Here is an 8,340-nt window from a genome sequence, read left to right as displayed (position 1 = left end):
AGATTACATTGGAGTCCAGAGACAAAAGATAATTTTGAAAGGCATTGAGGGTCAGAGGAGCTTTAGCTAAATGAGCTAAATTCTCCTTTTCTAAGTACCCTTGCTTTTTATTAACACAATTTGTCCTAAGGCAAGTTGGAGATAATACACTTCAAAGGGTAGAGTACAGAAGCATTGTCATATTGAGGAATAGCCTATGGCTATTGCAGTGTTTGGCCAGCAGGAGGCAATAATTTGTAGATTAAGATGCCCTGAGATATCTGGCAGCAAACAGTCATCCTATCTATTCTTGTTTGGGCAATCTGTAGAAAGGCTGTGCGTAGATTACATTGGAGTCCAGAAACAAAAAGATAATTTTGAAAGGCATTGGGGGTCTTTTAGCCTTTCCAGCAGGAGATAACATATGTGACTCACCCCTTGTTGAGTCCCCATATTCCATCAACCTTTTGATGAAACTCTTGCAATTATGACATGCTGGAACTGGTTTCTGTCATATGCGGGTCCATTGTTTGTTTTTAGCTCTAAGGCAGTCCTAGTAATCAAATGCGGCTAAGCAAGGATATCAATTTGTCAGACTTATTTAGCTTTAACACCCCTAGGATTAGGCCCTAAAGATCGTACTGGGCAGTGAACCACACACTGAGGGCACTTCTTAACAATTTGAGATCTTGCTCAGGAGAAATATGGAACTGTTTGTGCAAGGCAGCAGCATTTTGATGCAAAGCATGGAAGCACTGGTCAAGCAAACATACGGTAGCCTCTTGCATTACTGCAAGGAGGCGATCAATATCCTCATTCCCTATAGCTGACGGAACAGGGAGACCTGAATGGGATCAGATATGACCGATAAAGTAGGGAAATTGTTCTCTAATGGCCTTTTGAAGGCTGAAAAAATAAATGAAAGAGTTCCTCCATATTAGTGTGCCCTATAGTAGCTGTTTTAATAATTTTTGCCATACCTACCACATAAGCACTATCACAGTATAGGTTGATGTGCTCCATAGCAAAATCAGTCAAAGCATAAATAAGATCTTACATTTCTTATTGTAAGAAATATAAGGGTTTTGAAGGACTTTTGCCTTAAGATCTCTAATACCTATGTGATATTTCAATTGGATGCCTGTAGGGGATGGTAACCCCGACTAAAGGGGCCTCGTAATCTTCATGGTTTTATTAATTGTTCTCAGGTCTTATAATAGTCTCCATTTAGCAGATTTCTTCTATATTACAAATATAGGTGTATTGCATGGACTGTGAGTGGGTTCAATATGCGCCTCAAGTTGTACTCACACCAATTCTTCTACAGCTTTTAACTTCTCTTCTAATGGGGGCCATTGATTAACCCAGACAGGAATATCTGCAAGCCTGGTCATTTTAGCTGCTGTATGCTGGGTCGGAGACATGATCAAGACACCTCTTGAAAATTTTGATAAACTAATCCATGCCTCCCTTTTGAGTGGATATTGGGATAGACGAACGCCTCCTTTGCTGATTTCTTCCCCAGTCCTTTTAGGGGGTGAAATCCTTAAGAGTCAGGTTTCCCAAAATTGAACACAGTATACTATTTGCGGGAGCCTTCTCCACTCCTTCTGAGCATTCACCAATGTGTGCTGGTCACTATGGTTCACCTTAGGTTTAGCAATGACAGGTTACTTGAATTATACAACTGAGGCCCTGGACTAGCCCTGCAGTCTGGCTCCATCCAGGTCATTTTTGTTTGCCCAATGCTGCTTCCTTACCAGGGGAATGGAGGAAATGACAGCTGGGAACAGAGTGTGCCCGGTGCCTGGCTACTTTCTGTTTCCCACATACTTCATGAAATCCTTTTCGTTTGCTTGACTTTCCAAAGCTGTCTTTTCAGACATTATGTGGGAAAAGGGAATTTGGTCCAGAGTGCAGATTCATGGGTCCCAAAGAAGAATACCTGGGTACTCCTGTGCTGGAGGCTTCTCCACTCCCTCTGAGCGTTCACCAATGTGTGCTGGCCACTGTGGGTCAACCTAGAGTTAACAATGACCAGATATCCTGCCTTGTACTGTTGAGGCCATGGACTAGCCATCCAGGCCCGCCCCTCCTCCCTTCCAGGTCACTTTTGGCCGCCCCAATGACGCTTTCTGATGTAGGGAAAAGAGGAAATGACAGAAGGGCCACTAGTGTGCCAGGGGTGCCCACATACTTCATGAAATCCTTTTCATTTGCTTGACTTTCCAAAGCTGTCTTTTCAGACATTATGTAGGAAAAGGGCATTTGGTCCAGAGTGCAGATTCAGGTGTCCCGAAAAAGAATACCTGGATACTCCTGTGCTGGAGGCTTTTCCACTCCCTCTGAGCATTCACCAAAGTGTGCCTGCCAATGTTGCTCCCCCTACGTTTAGCAACAACCAGACGACCTACCTTGTACTGCTGAGGCCCTGGACTAGCCATGCAGGCCACTGCCTTCCAGGTCATTTTAGGTCACCCCAAGGACGCTTTCTGATGGCGGGAAAAGAGGAAATGACAGCTGGGATCTGAGTGTGCCCAGGGTGCCTGGCTACTTTCTGTTCCCCACATACTTCATTAAATCCTTTTCGTTTGCTTGACTTTCCAAAGCTGTCTTTTCAGACATTATGTGGGAAAAGGGCATTTGGTCCAGAGTGCAGATTCGTGTATCCCAAAGAAGAATACTTGGACACTCCTGGGCTGGAGGCTTCTCCACTCCTTCTGAGCATTCACCAAAGTGTGCCTGCCAATGTTTCTCCCCCTATGTTTAGCAACAACCAGACGACCTGCCTTGTACTGCTGAGGCCCTGGACTAGCCATGCAGGCCACTGCCTTCCAGGTCATTTTAGGTCACCCCAAAGACGCTTTCTGATGGCGGGAAAAGAGGATATGACAGCTGGGAGCTGAGTGTGCCCATGGTTCCTGGCTACTTTGTGTTTCCCACATACTTCACTAAATCCTTTTCGTTTGCTTGACTTTCCAAAGCTGTCTTTTTAGACATTATATTGCAAAAGAGAGTTTGATCCATAAATTAAGAAGTTTCTCAAAAAAAGGACACAGGATGCTCCTTTGCTGGAGGCTTCTCCACTCCCTCTGAGCATTCACTAATGTGTGCTGGCCACTGTGGGTCACCCTAGGTTTACAATGACCAGATATCCTGCCTTGTACTGCTGAGGCCCTTGGCTAGCCATGCAGGTCGTCCCCTTCCAGGTCATTTTTGGTTGCCCAATGATGCTTCCTTGCCCGGGGAATAAAGGAAATGACAGCTGGGCACAGAGTGTGCCCTGGTGCCTGGCTACTTTTTGTTCCCAACATACTTCATGAAATCCTTTTCGTTTGCTTGACTTTCCAAAGCTGTCTTTTCAGACATTATGTGGGAAAAGGGCATTTGGTCCAGAGTGCAGATTCATGGGTCCCAAAGAAGAATACTTGGATACTCCTGTGCTGGAAGCTTCTCCACTCCCTCTGAGCATTCACCAATGTGTTCTGGCCACTGTGGGTTACCCTAGGATTAACAATGACCAGATATCCTGCCTTGTACTGCTGAGGCCTTTGGCTAGCCATGCAGGCTGCCCCCTTCCAGGTCATTTTTTGTTGACCCAAATATGCTTTCCATACCAGGGAATAGAGGAAATGAGTTTGGGGCGTAGAGTGTGCCCGGGGTGCATGATTTTTTCTGTTCTCCACATACTTCATTAAATCCTTTTCGTTTGCCTGACTTTCCAAAGCTGTCTTTTCAGACATTATGTGGGAAAAGGGCATTTGGTCCAGAATGCAGATACGTGAGTCCCGAAAAAGAATATCTTGATACTCCTGCGCTTGAGGCTTCTCCACTCTCTCTGAGCGTTCACTAATGTGTGCTGGCCAGTGTGGATCACCCTATGTTTAGCCACAACCAGACAACCTGCCTGTACTACTGAGGCCCTGGACTAGCCATGCAGGCCACTGCCTTCCAGGTCATTTTAGGTCACCCCAAAGACGCTTTCTGATGGCGGGAGAATAGGAAATGACAGCTGGGATCTGAGTGTGCCCAGGGTGCCTGGCTACTTTCTGTTCCCCACATACTTCATTAAATCCTTTTCGTTTGCTTGACTTTCCAAAGCTGTCTTTTCAGACATTATATGGGAAATGGGCATTTGGTCCAGAGTGCAGATTCGTGTATCCCAAAGAAGAATACTTGGATACTCCTGTGCAGGAGGCTTCTCCACTCCCTCTGAGCATTCACCAATGTGAAAAGGGCATTTGGTCCAGAGTGCAGATTTGTGTGTCCCAAAGAAGAATACTTGGATACTCCTGTGCTGGAGGCTTCTCCACTCCCTCTGAGCATTCACCAATGTGTGCTGGCCACTGTGGGTCACCCTAGGTTTACAATGACCAGATATCCTGCCTTGTACTGCTGAGGCCCTTGGCTAGCCATGCAGGTCGTCCCCTTCCAGGTCATTTTTGGTTGCCCAATGATGCTTCCTTGCCCGGGGAATAAAGGAAATGACAGCTGGGCACAGAGTGTGCCCTGGTGCCTGGCTACTTTCTGTTCCCCACATACTTCATTAAATCCTTTTCGTTTGCTTGACTTTCCAAAGCTGTCTTTTCAGACATTATGTGGGAAAAGGGCATTTGGTCCAGAGTGCAGATTCGTGTATCCCAAAGAAGAATACTTGGATACTCCTGGGCTGGAGGCTTCTCCACTCCTTCTGAGCATTCACCAAAGTGTGCCTGCCAATGTTTCTCCCCCTATGTTTAGCAACAACCAGACGACCTGCCTTGTACTGCTGAGGCCCTGGACTAGCCATGCAGGCCACTGCCTTCCAGGTCATTTTAGGTCACCCCAAAGATGCTTTCTGATGGCGGGAAAAGAGGAAATGACAGCTGGGATCTGAGTGTGCCCATGGTTCCTGGCTACTTTGTGTTTCCCACATACTTCACTAAATCCTTTTCGTTTGCTTGACTTTCCAAAGCTGTCTTTTTAGACATTATATTGCAAAAGAGAGTTTGATCCATAAATTAAGAAGTTTATCAAAAAAAGGACACAGGATGCTCCTTTGCTGGAGGCTTCTCCACTCCCTCTGAGCATTCACCAATGTGTGCTGGCCACTGTGGGTCACCCTAGGTTTACAATGACCAGATATCCTGCCTTGTACTGCTGAGGCCCTTGGCTAGCCATGCAGGTCGTCCCCTTCCAGGTCATTTTTGGTTGCCCAATGATGCTTCCTTGCCTGGGGAATAAAGGAAATGACAGCTGGGCACAGAGTGTGCCCTGGTGCCTGGCTACTTTTTGTTCCCAACATACTTCATGAAATCCTTTTCGTTTGCTTGACTTCCCAAAGCTGTCTTTTCAGACATTATGTGGGAAAAGGGCATTTGGTCCAGAGTGCAGATTCATGGGTCCCAAAGAAGAATACTTGGATACTCCTGTGCAGGAGGCTTCTCCACTCCCTCTGAGCATTCACCAATGTGTGCTGGCCACTGTGGGTTACCCTAGGATTAACAATGACCAGATATCCTGCCTTGTACTGCTGAGGCCTTTGGCTAGCCATGCAGGCTGCCCCCTTCCAGGTCATTTTTTGTTGCCCCAAATATGCTTTCCATACCAGGGAATAGAGGAAATGAGTTTGGGGCGTAGAGTGTGCCCGGGGTGCATGATTTTTTCTGTTCTCCACATACTTCATTAAATCCTTTTCGTTTGCCTGACTTTCCAAAGCTGTCTTTTCAGACATTATGTGGGAAAAGGGCATTTGGTCCAGAATGCAGATACGTGAGTCCCGAAAAGGAATATCTTGATACTCCTGCGCTTGAGGCTTCTGCACTCTCTCCGAGCGTTCACTAATGTGTGCTGGCCAGTGTGGATCACCCTATGTTTAGCCACAACCAGACGACCTGCCTTGTACTGCTGAGGCCCTGGACTAGCCATGCAGGCCACTGCCTTCCAGGTCATTTTAGGTCACCCCAAAGACGCTTTCTGATGGCGGGAAAATAGGAAATGACAGCTGGAATCTGAGTGTGCCCAGGGTGCCTGAACCGTGGGAGGCTGGCTATCCAAGGCCAGTGAGGCCAATGGAGGCCTGCAGCGTTGCCTTATAGTTCCACCGGGTTGGGATTCTGACTTGGAGACTCTCAGTCATAATCCCACAGACGGTAGCTTTGCCCCATTGGCTCCCCAGCCAAGCACATACACCAAATGTCTGAACCTGCTGTTCCTCTGGGACCGATCAGGATTACCATGGCAACAACACACCAGTAGGTACAATGTTCTTACCAGTTTCAAGTCTACTTCTTTCCTGCTGTTGCAATTCTCTGAACTCTAGTTTGGCAGCACTTGCTGCACCTCCCGGAGCCCACATCCCTCAGCCACCTAGGACTACAAGGCCATACTATAAGGTCAAGCTTACATATAACCATAGGTTTTGTCTGTAATTGTGTTGGGAGGGCTTCAAGCTGGGATTTGTATGTGGCTTTGCCACAAGAGGACCTTGCCCTGTTATCAGTTCGTGGCTTGAACCTGTTCAAACTCTGTAGCCACTCTCCACATTCAGTACCTGTGAGTAAATCCACATCTGTCTGCAAATACTTCTTTGTTATCTGCCTTAACAGATTGCTGAGCCTGAACATATAGTATGAAATTTGCCTTTCATTTTCAGTTAGCTTTTTCCCAACATCCTTCTCTTCTATAAAGTAGATTGCCGTTAATTTCATGTCTCTCTGTTTCCAAGGAACACTTTATGTTCTTTATGTTCATAATCCAATTACTCCCACCATTTTTCCATATTTCTCTTCACTTCCAAAGATTTTGCAATTTGGTTTTCATATACCATTTCATTGTCTTTAAGGTATATCATTAGGAGCTCAATGTACCTTTTGAGCTTCCTCCTGTGACTAGCTGCAGCTTCCTCAGTGGGTATCGGGCTGATCCTGATGGTCTGATGAGACCCTGTACTGGGGACACAACTGTTCCAGGTCCTTCTCACAGAACGGGGTCAGAAGCTCTTGGTGCTTCTTACACTGGGGATTATCTTGCCTTTTTCTTTTTCTCCTCATGGTGGGAATCTGCTTAATATCAGTCATGTGACATAATTGAAGTTCTCTTGAAGTTCTGACCAGGGCAGTGGTGGAGGCAGACGGGACAGAGAAAGATGCCTGTAGACCTACCCAGCATTGGTGGTGGTATACCCAGATTTGGTGATCCCCAAAGACCACCAGGGAGCCGAGTCTGATGCAATAGCAAAAAGCCAGTATTCGGACCAGTCCGAGCTCTGTCCCACTTACACTAACAGTGGCATGGCGGAAGAGATCGAGCTTCAACAGATTAAAGAGTGTTATAGGGGTCTGGGGGAGGGGTGGTGATATCACTGCTTTGGCTGACCCCGATATGTTGGGTAAGGGCTAGGGTCCACTTACATAGTGATATACAAAATGGAGGATCAGGAGTTAGCCCTGCCCTGCCTCACAGTACAAAATGGAGTCAGGAGTTAGCCCCGCCCAGCCCTTTCATTCCCCCCTTGTCTTGAGACTTATGGGCCCAATCATCGGACTGTTTGCACTTCTGAAGGGTGAATAAAGTCCCTTCTTCCAGGTATCCTGATCTGACATTTTGGGGGAGTCCACCAGATGTGTCCAGTGGAGACACAAGACTACACTGCGGAGTCGGGAGCGTCCAGGGCACATGCAGAAGTGAGTCTTTCCTTCCGAACCAGTGTATGGAGTGTGGGGACCCCCAGCAGGCGGAGCGGCCGCAAACAGAATTTCCAGTATCAGGCAGGTTGAGTACTCCGTAACTTGAGCTTGAGGGGGTTGTCTCGGTCCTGGTCGATGCTCCATCGGTTGGTGAAGTCTTCCTGGATTGCAGAGGAGTCAGCTGGCCGAACATGGTGTGGTGGACCCAGGTCGCAATGCTGTCCACTTTGAGGGCGGTGGGCCTAGTCAGCACCATGATGTATGGTCCTTTCCAACGTGGTTCAACCGTCTCCCAGCGTTGTCTTTTTTTTTTTTTTTTTTTTTTTTTTTTAATATATTTTATTGATCTTGCACAGAGAGGAAGGGAGAGAGACAGAAAGCCAGAAACATCGATGAGAGAGAGTCATCAATCAGCTGCCTCCTGCACACCCCCCAGTGGGTATATGCCTGCAACCAAGGTACATGCCCTTGACCGGAATCGAACCCGGGTCCCTTCAGTCCCCAAGCCCATGCTCTATCCATTGAGCCAAACCGGTCTCGGCCCAGCGTTGTCTTTTGACAAAGACCCAGTCTCCGGCCTCATAGATGGCCTGTAGGCATGGCCAAATGTCCTTGTGCACCCTCTGGAGCCCTCTTAAAGAAAAAGATATTTCTTGGTTTTCAAATTCAGTTAGCAGTTCTGCCTTAAAATTGG

Source organism: Pipistrellus kuhlii, unplaced genomic scaffold, assembly GCF_014108245.1.
Source record: "Pipistrellus kuhlii isolate mPipKuh1 unplaced genomic scaffold, mPipKuh1.p scaffold_m20_p_16, whole genome shotgun sequence".
NCBI lineage: Eukaryota > Metazoa > Chordata > Mammalia > Chiroptera > Vespertilionidae > Pipistrellus > Pipistrellus kuhlii.
The sequence above is the reverse complement of the archived record's forward strand: the minus strand, read 5'-3'. Positions refer to the sequence as shown.